The sequence below is a fragment of the Macaca mulatta genome, chromosome 3 (genome assembly GCF_049350105.2).
Source record: "Macaca mulatta isolate MMU2019108-1 chromosome 3, T2T-MMU8v2.0, whole genome shotgun sequence".
Taxonomy (NCBI): domain Eukaryota; kingdom Metazoa; phylum Chordata; class Mammalia; order Primates; family Cercopithecidae; genus Macaca; species Macaca mulatta.
Genome location: NC_133408.1, coordinates 169,292,676 through 169,310,169, shown reverse-complemented (window position 1 = coordinate 169,310,169; position 17,494 = coordinate 169,292,676). Strand labels below are relative to the sequence as shown.

Genomic DNA, 17,494 nt, shown 5'->3' with positions numbered 1-17,494 from the left:
TAAAGATACAAAAAATTAGCTGGGCATGGTGGCACATGACTGTAATCCCAGCTACTTGGGAGGCTGAGGCAGAAGAATCGCTTTAACCTGGGAGGTGGAGGTTGCAGTGAGCCGAGATCGCGCCACTGTACTCCAGCCTGGGCGACAGGGCGAGACTCCGTCTCAAAAGAAAAAAACAAAATACTGTAAGCTCACTGAAGTCAGGGCTTGGGTCCATAAAGTCTCTATGAATAGATCTATCATAATGTGCTCTTTAATAAATGATTGTGGGTAATCAGCTGCACATTTTAATTACTAAAGCTACACCCAGGCAGTTACAGTTTCTGTAATTCTCCTATAAGGCTGTGCTGGCTGTTTCTCTCTCTCTCTCTCTCTCTCACTTCCAAGCCCTGTCTTCTATTCTTGTCCAAGTTGTACTATTCCTCTGGGGCTGAGCTTGCCAACCCTGTTTTCCAGACTTTCCTGCCAGTATCCTGTTAGGTTTTGCCTAGGGAGACTGGAAGGGAAGAGAAGAAGGGATTTCTTTGCTGTTTTCATTGCTATAATATCAGCATTGATCAAGCAAGAGGAGCGTTGCACCTCCCAACTCCAGCTGTGCCCCTTCTCTCCTGGTGGTTGAGTACCAGCAGAATGGCATTCCACTCGGAGATCAGATTACCAGCTGCAGGAGGACCTCTCTGAGCTTCCAGGTTCTTCTCTTCTGTTCCCCCAAACCCAGGGGTGGTAGTGCTTCCTATCTGGATTACCTCAGTGTCTTTTGTGCTCTTTCATCTTGTAACACCTGTGTACCCAATTCCCAGAATTAAATTCTCTGAAATGCTACACATGGTTTTCTAGGCCCCGATTAATACAAAAAGAAGAAAACACATACCTGCATCAAAAATTACTCATACAGTGCTGGTAAGCAGCAATCTGGGCTTTTCATACCCTCCATAAAGAAGTGATGTAAAAAATGGAGCCCATTTTTACAAGATTACAATTAGAGTTTCTGCTTTCAGACACTGATGAATCTCAAATTTAACAAATCATTAAAAAGATGCTAAGTTATAGAGTGTAAAATGTCTCAGAGGCCTGGCACAGTGGCTCACGCCTGTAATCCTAGCACCTTGGGAGGCAGGTGGATCACATGAGGTCAGAAGTTCAAGACCAACCTGGTCAACATGGTGAAACCCTGTCTCTACCAAAAATACAAAAATTAACTGGGCGTGGTGGCGCACGCCTGTAGTCCCAGCTACTCCGGAGGCTGAGGCAGGAGAATCGTTTGAACCCGGGAGGCAGAGGCTGCAGTGAGCCGAGAGGATGCCACTGCACTCCAGCCTAGGTGACAAAGTGAAACTGTATCTCAGAATAAATAAATACATAAAAATAAAATGCTTCATACAGACAGAAATGGGACACTTAGAAGTGAGAAGGGAGCATAGACAGGAAAGTAGGCGACATCAACACAAACTTATGTCTGTGAGTCTATCTCACCTACTCTTTAAGTCTAACATTCCTGCAAACCTCAAAATCAACATCATAGTACTATATTGTCTCTTTATAGAAATAACATTGACAAACAGAAAATGATTCGTCATATTACTCGATGACTAGATCAGGTTTTTGGAAACCAAAGAAAATGTGGTAGCAATGGTACCTTTGACCTTTATCTACCATTCTAACTCCCTAGTGGACTACACAGACCTACTGAAAAATCAATGGTGGGTAATGGATATCATTTCCAGCATGGGAAAGAGCGATTTAGAGTTACCACTCTTTTTTCTTATTATACAACTGGACTCAGCATGTACAAGTGTCGAGAGAGTCTCCTCTCCATTCTACCTCATGCCTCCTTAAACACATCCTCACTTCTCCAGCAGGGTGGTACAGACTATGGAACCAGAATACTGCATTCCATTTCCTGCTCTGCCCCTTACTAGCAACCTGGAGAAGTTTCATTTGACTTTTTCTATGTCTTAGTTGTATCATCTGTCAAATGAAGGAAAACAACAGAATCTACTTCATAGAATTACTGGGGACAAAATGAGTTACTATTTGAAAAAGGGCTTAAGGGGACATGGTATATAGTGAGTGCTATATAAGGGTAACTTATTATTCCACGTACAAAGACAACGGGGACAGCAAGAGATGTTGAAGGGACAGTTACATTATTATTAATATTTTTTTACACTGGGTGAAATAATGTTTACAGATCACATTAGGAATTTTGACCATACAAATACCTCTATCATAGAGTTCTTAATCGTTTTTGAATCATAAACTCTCCTGGGGATGGGTGAAAGCTACAGAGCTCCTCCCTAGAAAAATGCATACACATACAGAATTTTCCAAAATATTACCATCTTCTTCAATTCAAATCACTAGACTATGTATTGCTAGAACACTAGAGGGTGCCACAACCCAAGGAAAAAATGTAAAGAAAGTACAGGGAATTTTGGCTTGCTGGAACATCTTTCCATAGAGAAGAGTTAAATGAATGTACTTCAAATGCTTTAAAATATGTCAACTCTTTTATAGGTGCTGGATTAGCACTGTCCAGTAGAACTTTCTGCAATGATGGAAATATTCTTAATGTGTGCTGTCCAAAACTGTAGCTGCTCATGTAGACTACTGACCACATGAGATCATAAGGAATTAAGTGTTTAATTTTAATTAAGATTAAATGGCCATATGTGGCTTGTGGCTACTATACTGAACAGTGCAGTTCTACATTCTAAAAAGTTTTGACTTGCTTCTTACCACAGGCCATTATCTAACAGTGTGAAGGTAATTTCTAATAGAGTGGGTTCATATAATTATTTAGGCCAATTTGTCCCTTGTGATAATCCAGCACTATAGAGATAGAAATAAAGATTGTCAGCGTTTTGCCCTTGCCCTACAGACATTCACAGTCAAAAGTAAGCTGTTTTTTTTACTCATTATAGACGACCCTACCTACCTAATTTCCTGTTTCTTTACTGAAAGATCTCTCTAAGCCCCTGGGATATAAGAACTTAAAAAAATATATAAGTGTATACTGAAAGACTGAACTAATACAGTTAAGTAAGTAGGCTTTTGCCATTTAAAAAACAAATCCTATTCTAGTGATATTTGCTAACGGTTAAGGGAGCACAGAGAAGACAAAACTGCAAGGACATGGGGCAGGCATCCTGATGGAAAAGACAGAGTCTACAGTCAGAAGCTTGTCAGTCTCCATGATGAAAAAAAGGGTACCGCAGGCAGCAGCAGCAGCTTGTGAAAGCACATGGCATAGCAAGGGGACATCAATGAACACCCAGACAGCAGATTCAGGGGGAGTCTGGGGACCAAAGGAACACAGCTCTCAACTGCCTCCACACCAGATTCTTTCTTTCCACTGCAATTTAGTCTACTAAAAATAAATCTAATGCTGACCCACCTGTCAAAATGAAAGCAGTCTATCCACACTGTGTAACACCTTACAGCTTACAACCCCGTGTCTGGCACAGTGCCTGAATGAAGTAGGTGCCTAGTGAAGGTTGGTGACAACAATAAAAAAGCATTAGAGAGTGCATTCTCAAATATGTAGACGCTTACCAGCAGCTACAAATATCAATAAAAAGCAGGTGAATTGTTGAAGCTATCCCTGGTTTAGAAAGATAGTGAATAGGAAGTTTGGTCTACCCAAGCATTTGCAACTGGGTCAGAATGCAGCTGGCATGGCTCTTTTTGCAGAATAATTGTTTGTCCACAGCTGCTACCAAATTGCCAAAAATTAAATAAGTAGTTGCCATGTGTGATAGCAGGATTACAGGCTGCCTCAATTTCCATTATGGAAAAATAACGTAAATTGCCACAAGTCCCGCCCCCCAGTCTCAAATAAGCACAAAGGACACTTTTATTCAGATCCTGCATACTGTGAAACAGCATTGTTGCCTGGCTGCTTCAGTGGAGGGCTCAATTCTGCTGGATCTGTCACTGCACAACCAACATCCAGTTAAAGCTATTTCCTAGCTTCTGCAGGACAGCTCAATTCATAATTTTTCTTCTGAAATAACTGAACTAAGGATTTGTTTCTGGATTAAATTATGAAAGTATTTAAGTGCCAATACCACAGACCTAGGAATCTCTGCTATTCAATCATTCTCTCCTTCATTCAACAAATATTTACTGAATTCTTATCGGGTACTCCCACATTATTGTAGCATGTGTATTCCAAGAAAACATGTGACTGGCAATTCTAATTTTGTATCTCTAAGTTTAAAAAGTGTATTCTCAGCCTGGATGAAATGGTGAAACTCCACCTCTACTAAAAATACAAAAACCAGCTGCGTGTGGTAGTACATGCCTGTAGCCCAGCTACATGGGAGGCTGAGGTGGGAGGATGGATTGAGCCTAGGAGGCAGAAGTTGCAGTGACTTGAGATTGCATCACTGTACTCCAGCCTGGAAAACACTGAGACCTTATCTCATTTAAAAAAAAAAAAAAAAGTTTTAAAACAATGTATTCTTTTAGACGTGACTTGTGTTCTTTGGGGGTAATGGAGAAAATATAGGGGCATTAAAAATAAACATAAATCACTGTAACCTGAGATAGCCACATTACCAAGTTAACAATTTTATGTATATGCTTCCAGCATTTTCCCTGCTAGCTTCTTATATGGTTGGTTTTGTTTCATTGTTTTTAAACAAAAATGAGCCTATATTGTATATACTGTATTACAAATATTTTTTCACTTAATATAAATTAAAATATTCCATGTTATTAACATTTTTGTATCATTTTTTAAACGTCTACAGAGCATTCTCTATAAGAACATAAAGTAGTTTAGTTTACTAATCCTCTGAAGTCATTTAGGTTATTTCCAATTTTTCACTATTATAAATAGCACTGTTATGATAACTGTAGTATTCAATAAATATATCTTGAATAAATGAGTAAATAAATGGCTTAATAAGCTGAGTCTTGGCCGGGCTCACATCTGTAATCACAGCACTTTCAGAGGCTGAGGCGGGCGGATCACTTGAGGTCAGGAGTTCGAGACCAGCCTAGCTATCTGGGTGAAACCCCGTCTCTACTAAAAAAAAAAAACAAAAAATTAGCTGGCATGGTGGCGAGTGCCTGTAATCCCAGCTACTAGGGAGGCTGAGGCAAGAGAATTGCTTGAACCTGGGAGGCGGAGGTTGCAGTGAGCCGAGGTTGTGCCACTGCACTCCAGCCTAGGCGACAGAATGAGGCTCTGTCTCAAAAAATAAAATAAGCTAGGCGGGGCGCAGTGGCTCACGCCTGTAATCCCAGCACTTCGGGAGGCCCAGGCGGGTGGATCACGAGGTCAGGAGATTGAGACCAGCCTGGCTAACATGGTGAAACCCTATCTCTACTAAAAATACAAAAAATGAGCCGGGCGCAGGGCATACGCCTGTAGTCCCAGCTACTCTGGAGGCTGAGGCAGGAGAATTGCTTGAACCCGGGAGGTGGAAGTTGCAGTGAGCCGAGATCACGCCACTGCACTCCAGCCTGGGCGACAAAGCGAGACTCCATTTCAAAAAAATAAATAAAATAAGCTGAGTCTTTAAGCACATACCAAATTACTTTCTTAGCTTTTAAAAGACAAACATTTTGAGTAATCATACACTTATGATTCTGCATATGTTCATAGCAGGCAGAGAAAGCGAATGCAGTAAAAACAGCAATCTAAATGTAAAGGAAAGCACACAATACTTGGTGGTGAATGGAAGACAGAATAAAAATATTAACCTTTTATAACCTAGACAATATGTAAGTTGAGTACTGGTGTCAGAAGGTAGAATATAAAAAGAGGAACGTGAAGGGGGTACTTATAATCCCATTTTCCAAAATGGCAAGTTAAGAGGCCCTACAGGAAGTTGATGGATCAAAAAATTAAAGTTTATCATTTAAAATTATAAAGATGATTAATAAATGACTTTCAAAGTAATATAAATACAAAATAATGACAGGGTAAAAAAGTGAGTTAATTCTCATTTTTCACATCAAAAAATTCACAGATAATGTCTAAAGTTGATAAATCAAGGAACAAAAGTCTAAATGTATTATTTAGCCTTATGGAAGTAACCACAAGGGAAGCAAAAAACAGAAATAGTGAAATAGTTTTTTTTTTTTTTTTTTTGAGACGGAGTCTTGCTCTGTCCCCCAGGCTGGAGTGCAGTGGCGCGATCTCGGCTCACTGCAAGCTCCGCCTCCTGGGTTTACGCCATTCTCCTGCCTCAGCCTCCCGAGTAGCTGGGACTACAGGCGCCCGCCACCTCGCCCGGCTAGTTTTTTTTGTGTTTTTAGTAGAGACAGGGTTTCACCGTGTTAGCCAGGATGGTCTCGATCTCCTGACCTTGTGATCCGCCCGCCTCGGCCTCCCAAAGTGCTGGGATTACAGGCTTGAGCCACCGCACCCGGCCGTGAAATAGTTTTTAAAGGCTGTCTCTGCATAGTAGGACTGGATGGTCAAGAAAAAGGAAGAGGCAGGAGGCTTATGGTTTATTCATCCTAAGGTCTCCATGGCTCTGTGATTTGTTAGGATGTACAAATAACACCCTGATAAAGATTGGCTGAAAAGTCTGGAACTGTTTACTTTGGTTTCCCAAATGATATAATCTTACCTTGATAACTGGTCAAATCCAGCTGTCCACAGAGCATTCCTTTAACCAGAGGCAAACCTAAAATGCTTAAGACTTTGGAGACTATCTAGTTTGATGTTCTCATTTTCCAAATTGTGACCAAGAAAGACCCAGTGAGTTACCCAAAGTCACATCTCTAATTGGTGGCAAATCCAAAACTTGAACCCCTATCTCCTGCTTCTCAATCAAGTGTTCCAGCTGCTCCATCAGAGACCCACCCTTTGTACCCGAGCACAGTCTCCCGTCATTACTTGCTTGGGCTCCTTAACTGCTAATGTAAGCTATTATGTATTAATAGCTTAATAATTAAGCTATTAATTATTAATCTTCAAGCCAAAATTTGGGTTTTACTGGGGGTACAGCGAATTTGGGTTTTGTCTTTTATTTTATTTTATTTCATTTTATTTTTTTTGAGACAGAGTCTCACTCTGTTGCCCAGGCTGGAGTGCAGTGGCGCGACCTTGGCTCACTGCAACCTTCGCCTCTAGGGTTCAAGTGGTTCTCCTGCCTCAGCTTCCCAAGTAACTGGGATTACAGGGATGCATCACCACACCCAGCTGATTTTGCATTTTTAGTAGAGACAGGGTTTCACCATGTTGGCCAGGGTGGTCTCGAACTCCCAACCTCAGGTGATCCACCCACCTCGGCCTCCCAAAGTGCTAGGATTACAGGCATGAGCCACCGCGCCTGGCCAGGGTTTTAAGAGGCAGGGTCTCACTCAGTCACCCAGGCTGGAGTGCAGTGGTGCAATCATGGCTCACTGCAGCCTTGACCTCCTGGGACCCTCCTGCCTCAGCCTCCCGAGTAGCTGGGACTACAGACGTGAGCCACCATGCCCAGCTAATTAAAAAAATTTTTTTGCAGGGACCAGGTCTCACTATGTTGCCAGGCTGATCTTAAACTCCTGGGCTCATGCGATCCTCCTACCTTGGCCTCCTAAAGTACTTGGATTACAGGCATGAACCAGAGCATCCAGCCTTGAATTTGTATTATAAAATGATATGTATGTTAAATTGATTTTTCAAACTATACCTGTGGCCACCCATCCTGGTCCCTCTAATACATCTGTTCCCTCCACCCTCAACCCCACCATCACTACCTTAGATAACACACAATAGCTACTTTGAGAGCTGGTTCCCGCAAACTGAGAGGCCTGACAGCATGATTCTCAGCCACAGGAAAAAATGCAGTTCATAAAGTTGCCAAAGTAGTCTTGTGAAGCTACAGTCTTCTGTGAGCACCAGAGTGTCCAACTGACTTTATGTTCTTCCTCACCTATATTAACCTGTTTAGCTAACTATCCATTCCCATTTTCAGTAGATGGAAAGAGAAAAAAATTACTTTTTTTAAAAAAGGGGGGTGGGAGGGCACAGTGGCTCACGCCTGTAACTCCAGCACTTTGGGAGGCTGAGGCAAGCGGATCACCTAGGCCAGGAGTTCGAGACCAGCATGGCCAGCAGGGTGAAACCCCGTCTCTACTAAAAATACAAAAATTAGCCGGGTGTGGTGGCACACACCTGTAATCCCAGCTACTCGGGAGGCTGAGGCAGGAGAATGGCTTGAACCCAGGAGGTGGAGGTTGCAGTGAGCTCCAAGATCATGCCACTGCACTGCAGCCTGGGCAACCCAGCAAGACTCCATCTCAAAAAAAAAAAAAAAAAAAGGGTTGGGGGGACAAGGGGCTGACTTTTTAAGGAAAATGGAGAATTGGGCATACCATTTTTATGTTTGCATTAAATCAATTTATAAAAATTATTTTAAATTGAATTTTAAAAGGTATGAAAATCTGTACAGATAATTATTTATATAAACTTAGGAAGAAGGAAACAACAAACTGTAAAACTGGAACCACGCCAATTACTGGAAATCAAGTGTATACAGAGGAGTCAAGATCAGGTCGGGTGTGGTGGCTCACGCATGTAAGTAATCCCAGCACTTTGGGAGGCCGAGGTGGGCGGATCACGAGGTCAGGAGTTCGAGAAGAGTCAAGATCAAATAACCAAAATCCCCATAAATTGTCAGGAGTTTGAGAGCAGCCTGGCCAAAATGGTGAAACCCCATCTCTACTAAAAACACAATAATTAGCCAGGTGTGGTGGTGCCCACCTATAATCCCAGCTACTTGGGAGGCTGAGGAGGGAGGATCACTGAAGCCCTGGAGGTCGAGGTTGCAGTGAGCAGAGGCTGTGTCACTGCACTGCAGCCTGGGGGACAGAGTGAGACCCTGTCTCAAAAAAAATTCCCATATTTACTTTGTGAGTTAATTCATTGAGATTAACTGTATCTTGAATTACTTACAAAATTAAATTTAGGATGCCATATAATCAAAATTACAGGCACAGTAGTAAGAAGGAAAAAAAAAATCACATTAGAATCCTACAGAAGGATGTTAAAGTAAAAAAGCATATTATATTTCAAGACTAAAACAAACAAAATGTATAAAGTAATTGAACATAAAACTAAAATGCCTTTACCTAAAACTAGGCATAACATCTCCATTTTAGAATTTAAGTCTATAAAAGATATCACTAAACTCATAGAAGGAGGGGAGAAATGCTACCTAAGTTCCTAAAGAAATCAAAACTACCTAAATAACATTTACACTATATTTCCTGTTTAAAAAAACCCATCACCAAAATTTTTCCATGACTACTACCAATGTTGCCATTTAGAACAAGTATAAGCTAGAGAAGAATTATCCTATAAGAATAAAAAATTTTTCTCAAAAGCACTTTCTCAATGTAATGTTTGATAAAATTCTCAAAAACAGAAGGGGAAAAGAGGCCATCAAATGTAATTTACCATACCCACATTTATCAGCAGCTACTCGGTCCTGGGCACAATGGATGTCCTGCAGCTGGCTGTCAAACCATCAAAAGCTGCTCATCATCCACCTTCCTAGTCTCTTAGAACTAAGCTCACTTGGGTCAAAACAAGTCAACCGCCTTTCTCACCAGCAGTAATATGCTGGAATAAAGTGTCAAGTATAATTCTGGCTGCCAAGATTTTGTTCTGAAGAACAGACTTGTAACTATGAAAGGGGACATTAAATTAGAGCTATTGTCTGAAAGAAAAGGGCAATCTGTATCTGTAGCTTGACTGGGATAACACAGGTCTTGATCTGTAGTCAAACCAGAGGAAAAGGAAGTAACCAGAAAAAAATAACACATATCACAATCCCCAAAAAGTGAACTATTGGAAAAAAAAAAAAAAAAGTGTGCCAGTAGCAATGTACAAATAAAACTAGGGTCATACTTTGGAATAGATTCCATGTGCTGTGCAACAAGGAATATTAACCCCTGGTACAGAGAAATATCACAGAAGCCTTAAAGCAGAGGTGTCCAATCTTTTGGCTCCCCTGAGCCACATTGGAAGAATTGTCTTGGGCCACACATAAAATGCACTAACACTAATGATAGCTGATAAGCTTAAAAAAAAAACAAAAAAGAAAATCACAAAAAAATCTCATAATGTTTTAAGAAAGTTTATGAATTTGTGTTGGGCCACATTCAAAGTCATCCTGGGCCGCATGCAGCTTGTAGGCTGCGGTTGGACAAGCTTGTCTTAAAGGATGAAATAGATTTGTGTGTACTGACACAAAAAAAATCCATAAAACGATGGAAATTGAAAACAACAGGTTATAAAATCTGCTAGAATGAGTGTGGTCTCATTTTTTTAAGTGTAAATAAATATGGTTGTGGCCAAACAAAATAATCTCGAAAGATATACTAAAACTATTAAGGATACTTTTTATCTATGCAAAATAGAATTACAGATTATAAAAACTTTATTTCTGCTTTATAGATTTATTTCTCCCTTCAAAATAATAAGAATGTGATTACTTTTATAACCATTGTTACGCCCAGGTTTGAGAAAGAAAAGACAAACCGCATAAGCTCTTCCTCCTTTTACCAAATGAAATACCAGAGGCCTCCAAACTCATGAAATCAAGGACACATACGGACTTTCCAAGTTGCCCAACATCCTCTGGGAGCCATTTTCTTCCTTGCTTGCTTTTTTGCAGGGGTTTTCAATGAATCTTTTTTTTTTTTTAAAGCAGAGCTTTTTCTTTAAGCAGAATCCTGTACAGAACCTCAAAATGTAAGATAACCGTAGAATTTCTTCTATTGAAGGGGATGGGAATGCAGACAGCTAACGCCATTGATTCTCCTCACCACTCAGAACTCTAGAGCACAAGTGGAAACACTGTGATTAATCCAAGTATTTCATTGTACAGTTGGGAAACTGAGGCCCAAGGATTACTCTCCTAGTTAAGCCCTGTCTTATTGACTGGTCTGTGAGTCATTTTACTTACTAGGCATTATAGACACAGTAACTGGGGCCTGCAAGGTTTTCAAATACATACTAAAAATTTAAGAGAAACTGAAAACACACAAATTGGCTCCAATAACTGTCAAAAAGAAAAAGAAACATAATGGTTCTTGAAGTTCAATATGATTCAAGCACTCCACACACCCTGGTAGCTTTGCAATGAATACGTTTTTCTATTGTCTGAGGTTTGTGTTTAGCCGTACGCATCCATCGAAATAACACACACTAGAATCAGCTATTGAGAAAAGACAAGTAGAAGAAAAACAGCAGCAGAGGGATAGCTTTCGAAACTGAAAAGAGACAGAAAAGATACATTGATCAAATTCCCCAAAGACCCCAATGGCTTAATGAGCATAATCTAATAAGATAAATGTTCACAGGCATAAGCATATCATTCTAAACTTTGTTCTAAAAAAAACCCATTGAAAGGCCAGGTGCAGTGGCTCATGCCTGTCATCCCAGCACTTTGGGAGGCCAAGGCAGGCAAATCACCTGAGGTCAGGAGTTTGAGATTAGCCTGGCCAACATGGTGAGACCGCCATCTCTACCAAAAATACAAAAATTAGTCGGGTGTGGTGGCACACACCTGTAATCCCAGCTATTTGAAAGGCTGAAACACAAGAATCACTTGAACCCGGGAGATGGAGGGTGCAGTGAGCCGAGATTACACCACTGTACTCCAGCCTGGGCAACAGAGTGAAACTCTGTTTAAAAAAAAAAAAAAAAAAAAAAAAAAAGGAAAAAAAAACCCACTGAAGAAAAACAGGATGATGCAGACTTGTGTCATCATCACAGAGAAAGTATAAGGATTCAGAAACACTGGCTCACAATAGTCTGGAAAAAAAGTATCACATGACAAGCAACATATGCACAATGTGAACAATGACCACTCCTGTACTTAGCCCTGGGCACTCCACTTTTAAAGGTATGAGAAAAACCCCGTTGTATTTCACTGGAACTATGAAAATGCTTAATTAATGAATAGTTAGAAAAATAAGAAGTGTTTAAATGCAAAGAAGGACTTCAGGAATCTCTCTCATAAAATATTAAAAGACCATTATGAGGAAGAGCAATTAGACTTAGTCTGTGACCCTAATTAAAAAAAAAAAAGAGGTAAGAAATTATGGTAAAATTCTGGTCAACAGATCATTTTTCTAACAGGGGTGTATAGACAAGAGTGTCTAGAAGCAGTGAGTTCTCCCATCACTAGATGTCCTCTTGCAAAACCTAGACAACCACTTGGGGGCACTGGAGACGTGGGCCTTGTATGCATCCTGACTCAAACTAGCAGGCAGAAAGAAAGGTAACAAAAAAATATTCCACCCCAGGAGAGTCTGAACCCTGGGGTCCAAAAGTGTTTGTTAGGAAGACTGTCTCAGGTCATTTGGATACAGACCCCAGATAAGACTGGATACAGTCCTTGCCCTTCTCCTGGAAGAACAGAATCTATTGATATTCTGCTGCAGTTGGGGGTATGTACAAATGTACATACAAACAGAAATACACAAATAGTATGAAGCTAGCCTTAAGCAAAGGCTCGGTCCTCTTTAAAGAACTGTTAACACTCCCAAAGGTGGTGTGCTTAAAAAACAAATAAACAAGCAAACAAAAACTGTAACAGTAGAAGCTGAAGAGCTCTCCCAGAGAAAGGTAGGGAAAAAACCAAAACTGTTCTGCTATCATAGTCTTAAAACATTTTATACAGCTGCCCTATAATTAACAAATTACAAAGGAAAGCAGGTTTTATTAACGTATTGTTTCCCTTTTCCCATCTCTGAAGATTATATTCTATACAGTCAAATTAATGCTCCAACAATACCTTACTTAATGCTACAATCTCAACCATCCCCAACAGCCCTAGAGACCCTGAGAAAGGACTTGGACTTGTTTTACTTTGCCTTTTAAATTTGTACACTATTCCAACAAATGTAGTCCTCTGATTTCTGAGGACAAAGCAGAAGTGGTAAAGCAAGATGAAGAGAGTAAAAACGTAAGCAAAAAGAAAGATAGATAAAGAAAAGAGAAAGCAAACAAGAACAAGCAAAGTACAACCAGCAGGTATTATTTATGTAGGGACAATCAGCGCCACAGACCTCAATTGCTTGTAATCCTATCACAGGGCAAGCATTCCATTAATATATCTGAGTAAGGTGTTTTTGAAAAACACATTAGCAACCTAAAAATATATACATCAGCCACTTTGGAAACCTGTTTGGCAATTTCTTATAAAACTAAACATACTCTTACCATAGGATCCAACAATTGCACTCCTTGATATTTACTCAAATATGCTGAAACTTAGGTCCACACAAAAACCAGCACACAAATAAATATTCACAGCAGCTTTATTCACAATCGCTAAAACTTGAACACAACCAAGATGTCACTCAGTATGTGAATGATAAGCTTGTGGTACATTCATACAGTGAAATATTATTCAGCATTAAAAAGAAATGGGTTATCAAGCCATGAAAAGTTATCAAGCCATTAAATACATATTGCTTAGTGACAGAAGCCAATCTGAAAAGGCTACATTTGTATGACTCCAACCATAAGACATTTTTGGAAAAGGCAAAACTATGGAGACAGTTAAAAAAAAGTTGTCAGAGGTTAGAGAAAGGAGGGAAGACGGGAGCACCAAGAGACTTTTGGAGCAGTGAAACCATTCTGTATGATTATATATTAGTCAAACTGCACAGACTGCACAAACACACAGAATGAGTTTGAATGTAAACTATGGACTTCTGTTAATATTGGTTCATCAACTATAACAGATCTACCACACAACAGCAAGATGTTAATAAAGGAAATGGGCAGGAGAGGATATGGTAACTCTGCATACTCTCCACTCCATTTTTCTATAAAGCTAAAAGTGCTCTTAAAAAAAAAAAAGTATATATATTTTTAAATACACAAGTAAAAAAAAAAAAATTCCCTTAAAAAAATCACAGTCAAAGTGGGGTACAGGGATTCCAGGCATGGTCAGGAGCTCCTCTAATCTAAATCACCACAGCCTGCTGTTATATAATTCTGAATACTTTCACAGATTTATAGTTTATATATTATAAATTTGTTACATATAGTTTATATATATTTATTCTTAAAGTACAGTTGTAAGTATATACACACACACATCACTTATAGTTAATAAATATGATTATCTAGTGCTGAATACATCTGAACGTAAAGCGTGAGCAGTGGTGGAAAAAGACTGAGAAGTCAGGAGAGTGGGTCAGCTGCATCCAATGAAGATTCCATGTTGCTGGCGGAGGTCTCCCCCTACTGCCACTCGTTGAGAGAAATGCCTCAGACTGCTGCTTCTTCACTTTAAACAATAGTTTGGTGGAGCTCTTGTTTGCCAACAGTAGCCTATGGTGGCACTTGTCTTAAATTGTGTATCATGCTTTTCCTGCTCCCTCCCTGCAGTGGCATAGCATATTAATAAAGATCTAACTAAAAAGTGCACAAGAATTCAAAGGCACCTAGAACAAAAGGAGTCACAAAACAGTTCAGTAATCAGTGCTTTCCACAGTGACATTGAGTTGCCAAGAAAAGATAAAATTACAAGCACACCACAGTATTCTGGCTTAATGAGCACAGAAATACTTGTAGGCTTCTTTTTATTTTTCTTTTTTCCCATAAAAAAATGGTTAAAACCAAAACAGTACTTAACATTTAAAGAGATAAGCATCACCTATCTGGAAAAGCTGTTTACTAGAAAAATCTCATATAAATTTAAAAGCATGTTCAGTAACACAGTCTCTTTCCAGATGCCACTTCTACAGTGTCTGCATACTAAGAAACAGACTATCAATATCTGGTATAGGTAGTAAATTTACCAAGTATGTCTGATATATAATGCTCATTCATTTTCTTTCCCTGTTTTCAACTAAGAATCAATTAAAATGGGATTACAGGCTTTATGTAGCTTTTTTGCAATCTTATGTAATCCTTAAAACTGGGTTCCTTTTATATTAAAGGGTACCAAAAAATACATACATAAGTGGGAAGAGAAGAAGCAAAGGAAAAAAACAAAATATTGACTGTAGTATCTCTGGATAGGTGGGCTACAAATGTTTTATCATCTTCATACTTCCTTTTATTACTAAAATTCCCTATAAAAAACATTTATTACTTTCACACTCCATTATATCAAATATCTACAGCATCTAAAATAAGTAAACTATAACTACATGTACCAATAAAGTTTAACCTCTTATACAAAGCTTAAAAACATATAAAACAATATTACACTTTTTAGTTTTTCCTGCAACCCAAACATTGTTATTTTTTTTCCAGTGGATACAAATACATACAGAAAACGTTTATAAAAATGCAGGGAGAGAATAAATATCAAATTGAGAATAATGGTCACAGCTGGGAAGGGAGGGGACTAGGATGGGGAAGGGGTGCCCAATTAGCTTCAACAGTAACTTTTTATTACTTTAGGTAGTAGGTATACAGAATTTATTATATTGTCCTATGTCTTTTATGCCTATAGTATTTCAAAAATTGTTTAAAGTGGCAACTACTGGAGTCATACCAAAAATAGTAGGACTTAACCCTAATCTCTTCAAACTACTTAAATGGTTTTACAGTACTGAGTAAATCAGAGATAAACATATCTATTATAATAAGAAAATTATTTTAAGAGACAGGGTCTTGCTCTGTCACCCAGGCTGGAGTGCAGTGGCATGATCACACCTCACTGTAGCCTCAAACTCCTGGGCTCAAGCAATTCTTCAGCCTCAACCTCACAAGTAGCTGGGACTGTGTGCACATCACCCATGCTCAGCTAGTTTTTAACATTTTTTTAGCAATGCAGTCTTGCTATGTTATAGCCCAGGCTAGTATCGAACTACTGGCCTCAAGCAGTCCTCTTGCCTTAGCCTCCAAGTAGCTGGGATTGCAGACGCAAGCCACTGAGGCTGGCATATAATGAGAAAAGTTTTTGAGAAATTTAAAGCAGTTCTGAAGGTCAGCAGTCATGTATATTTATAAGCAAACAGCAATCTGAAATCTGTATTCCAAAAAATATGTGTAGCAAACATTCCAATCTATGCCTTACACACAGAACTGAAATTTAAATCTGTCCAGTAAACTTAAATACACACATTATTTTGGATATGCCTTTTTTTTTTTTTTTTAACACACTTATAACCCTGAAATAAGATTTTTTACTTTGGTCAGTTTTAAACAGTCTTTTAAGAATATTATAAAAATAGGGTTAATTTCTGACTGGTATTTCCCAGGTTGGTGATTTAATATGATTTCTAACCATTCCTGGTTATCAGATGGCTTCAGTTTATCATCTTAAGATATGCTATGGTAAAACCAGGCTGAGGAAGTCCAAGGAAACACTGAATAGGCTTCTCCCTGAAAAACAAGTTCCCGGTCAGCCTCCATGGCTCACACCTATAATCCTAACACTTTAGGAGGCCAAGGTGGGAGAATTGCTTGAGCTAGGAGTTTAAGACCAGCCTGGGCAACATAGTGAGACCTTCTCTCTAGAAAAAATTTAAAAAATTAGTCGGGCATGGTGGCGCATGCCAGTAGTCTCAGCTACTTGGGAGGCTGAGGCGAGAGGATGGCTTGAGCCCAGGCATTCAAGACCAGCCCGGGCAGCACAGGGAGACCCCATCTCTACAAAAAAATTAAAAAGACAGGCATGGGTGGTGCACGCTTGTGATCTCAGCTATTCGGGAGGCTCAGGTGGAAGGACTACTTGAACCAGGGAGGTCAAGGCTACCGTGAGCAGTGATCACATCAGGGCAACAAAACGAGACCCTGTCTCAAAAAAAAAAAAAAATTTAAATCAAGTTCCTTAGGAAGATTCAGAAATATTCAAGGATGTTAAGATGTCCCTGGGTCTCTTGCTATAGTCTCACTCAACTTTATGAAAAGCAAGTAAGCAAACTGATATAAAAAACCTCATGAAAATGTCCCACATAAAGGCAGAAACTTTGGCTCAAGTATTTTAAGTATCAACTTCAAAGTTATAATATTTTCATAATATAAAAAATTTTGCTCAAAACACCACATGAGTGTTTCATTTATTGGTCCTCAGCATTCGATATTGATTTAAAATCAATTTAGGACAAAAAGGAGGTCAAAGCTCAAAATGTCTACAAAATAATTTTTTTAGGTTAACATAAAACTGGTTTAAATATTCCAAGTATTTGAACTGATCAATCTTTTTATTAATCTACTTTCTTTAAATGAATAAATAAAAATACTCTGTTTTAAAGCAATGCCCTCACCCAATTTTACATTTTAACTTCTGTGAGGACAAAATAATCTGACAATTTACCCAGTGTAGACAGACTCTTTCTTATTCAGGAAACCGCCTCTTCAAATCCAAAGAATATCAGGATTTATAGAAAACAAAGGTTTCCTCGGACTACGTCTTACAACAACAAAACAAGAAAGAAGCCCAACATATTACTTAGAAAGCAGAAGAGGAACAACAAAATGTATTTCTTAACTCACTATGGAAAATCAAAATGATTTGTTTTAACATTCACCTTCTATAATCCCTTTTGAAAAGACATTACT

At 39.1% G+C, this 17,494-nt stretch overlaps 1 protein-coding gene across 26 annotated transcripts in view; it reads right to left on the bottom strand.

The window, feature by feature from the left end:
- The window catches only part of NRF1 (nuclear respiratory factor 1), a 148,948-nt gene that overhangs the window by 112,486 nt on the left and 18,968 nt on the right, over positions 1 to 17,494 (bottom strand). For 2 of the 26 annotated variants that reach the window (XM_077997318.1, XM_077997316.1), the window contains exon 2: positions 3,398 to 3,487. The exons of the other annotated variants lie outside the window; for them this stretch is intronic. The gene's annotated coding sequence lies outside the window, so the exon portion shown is untranslated. The remainder of the gene's footprint in view (positions 1 to 3,397; positions 3,488 to 17,494) is intronic. 26 annotated transcript variants of the gene reach the window in all.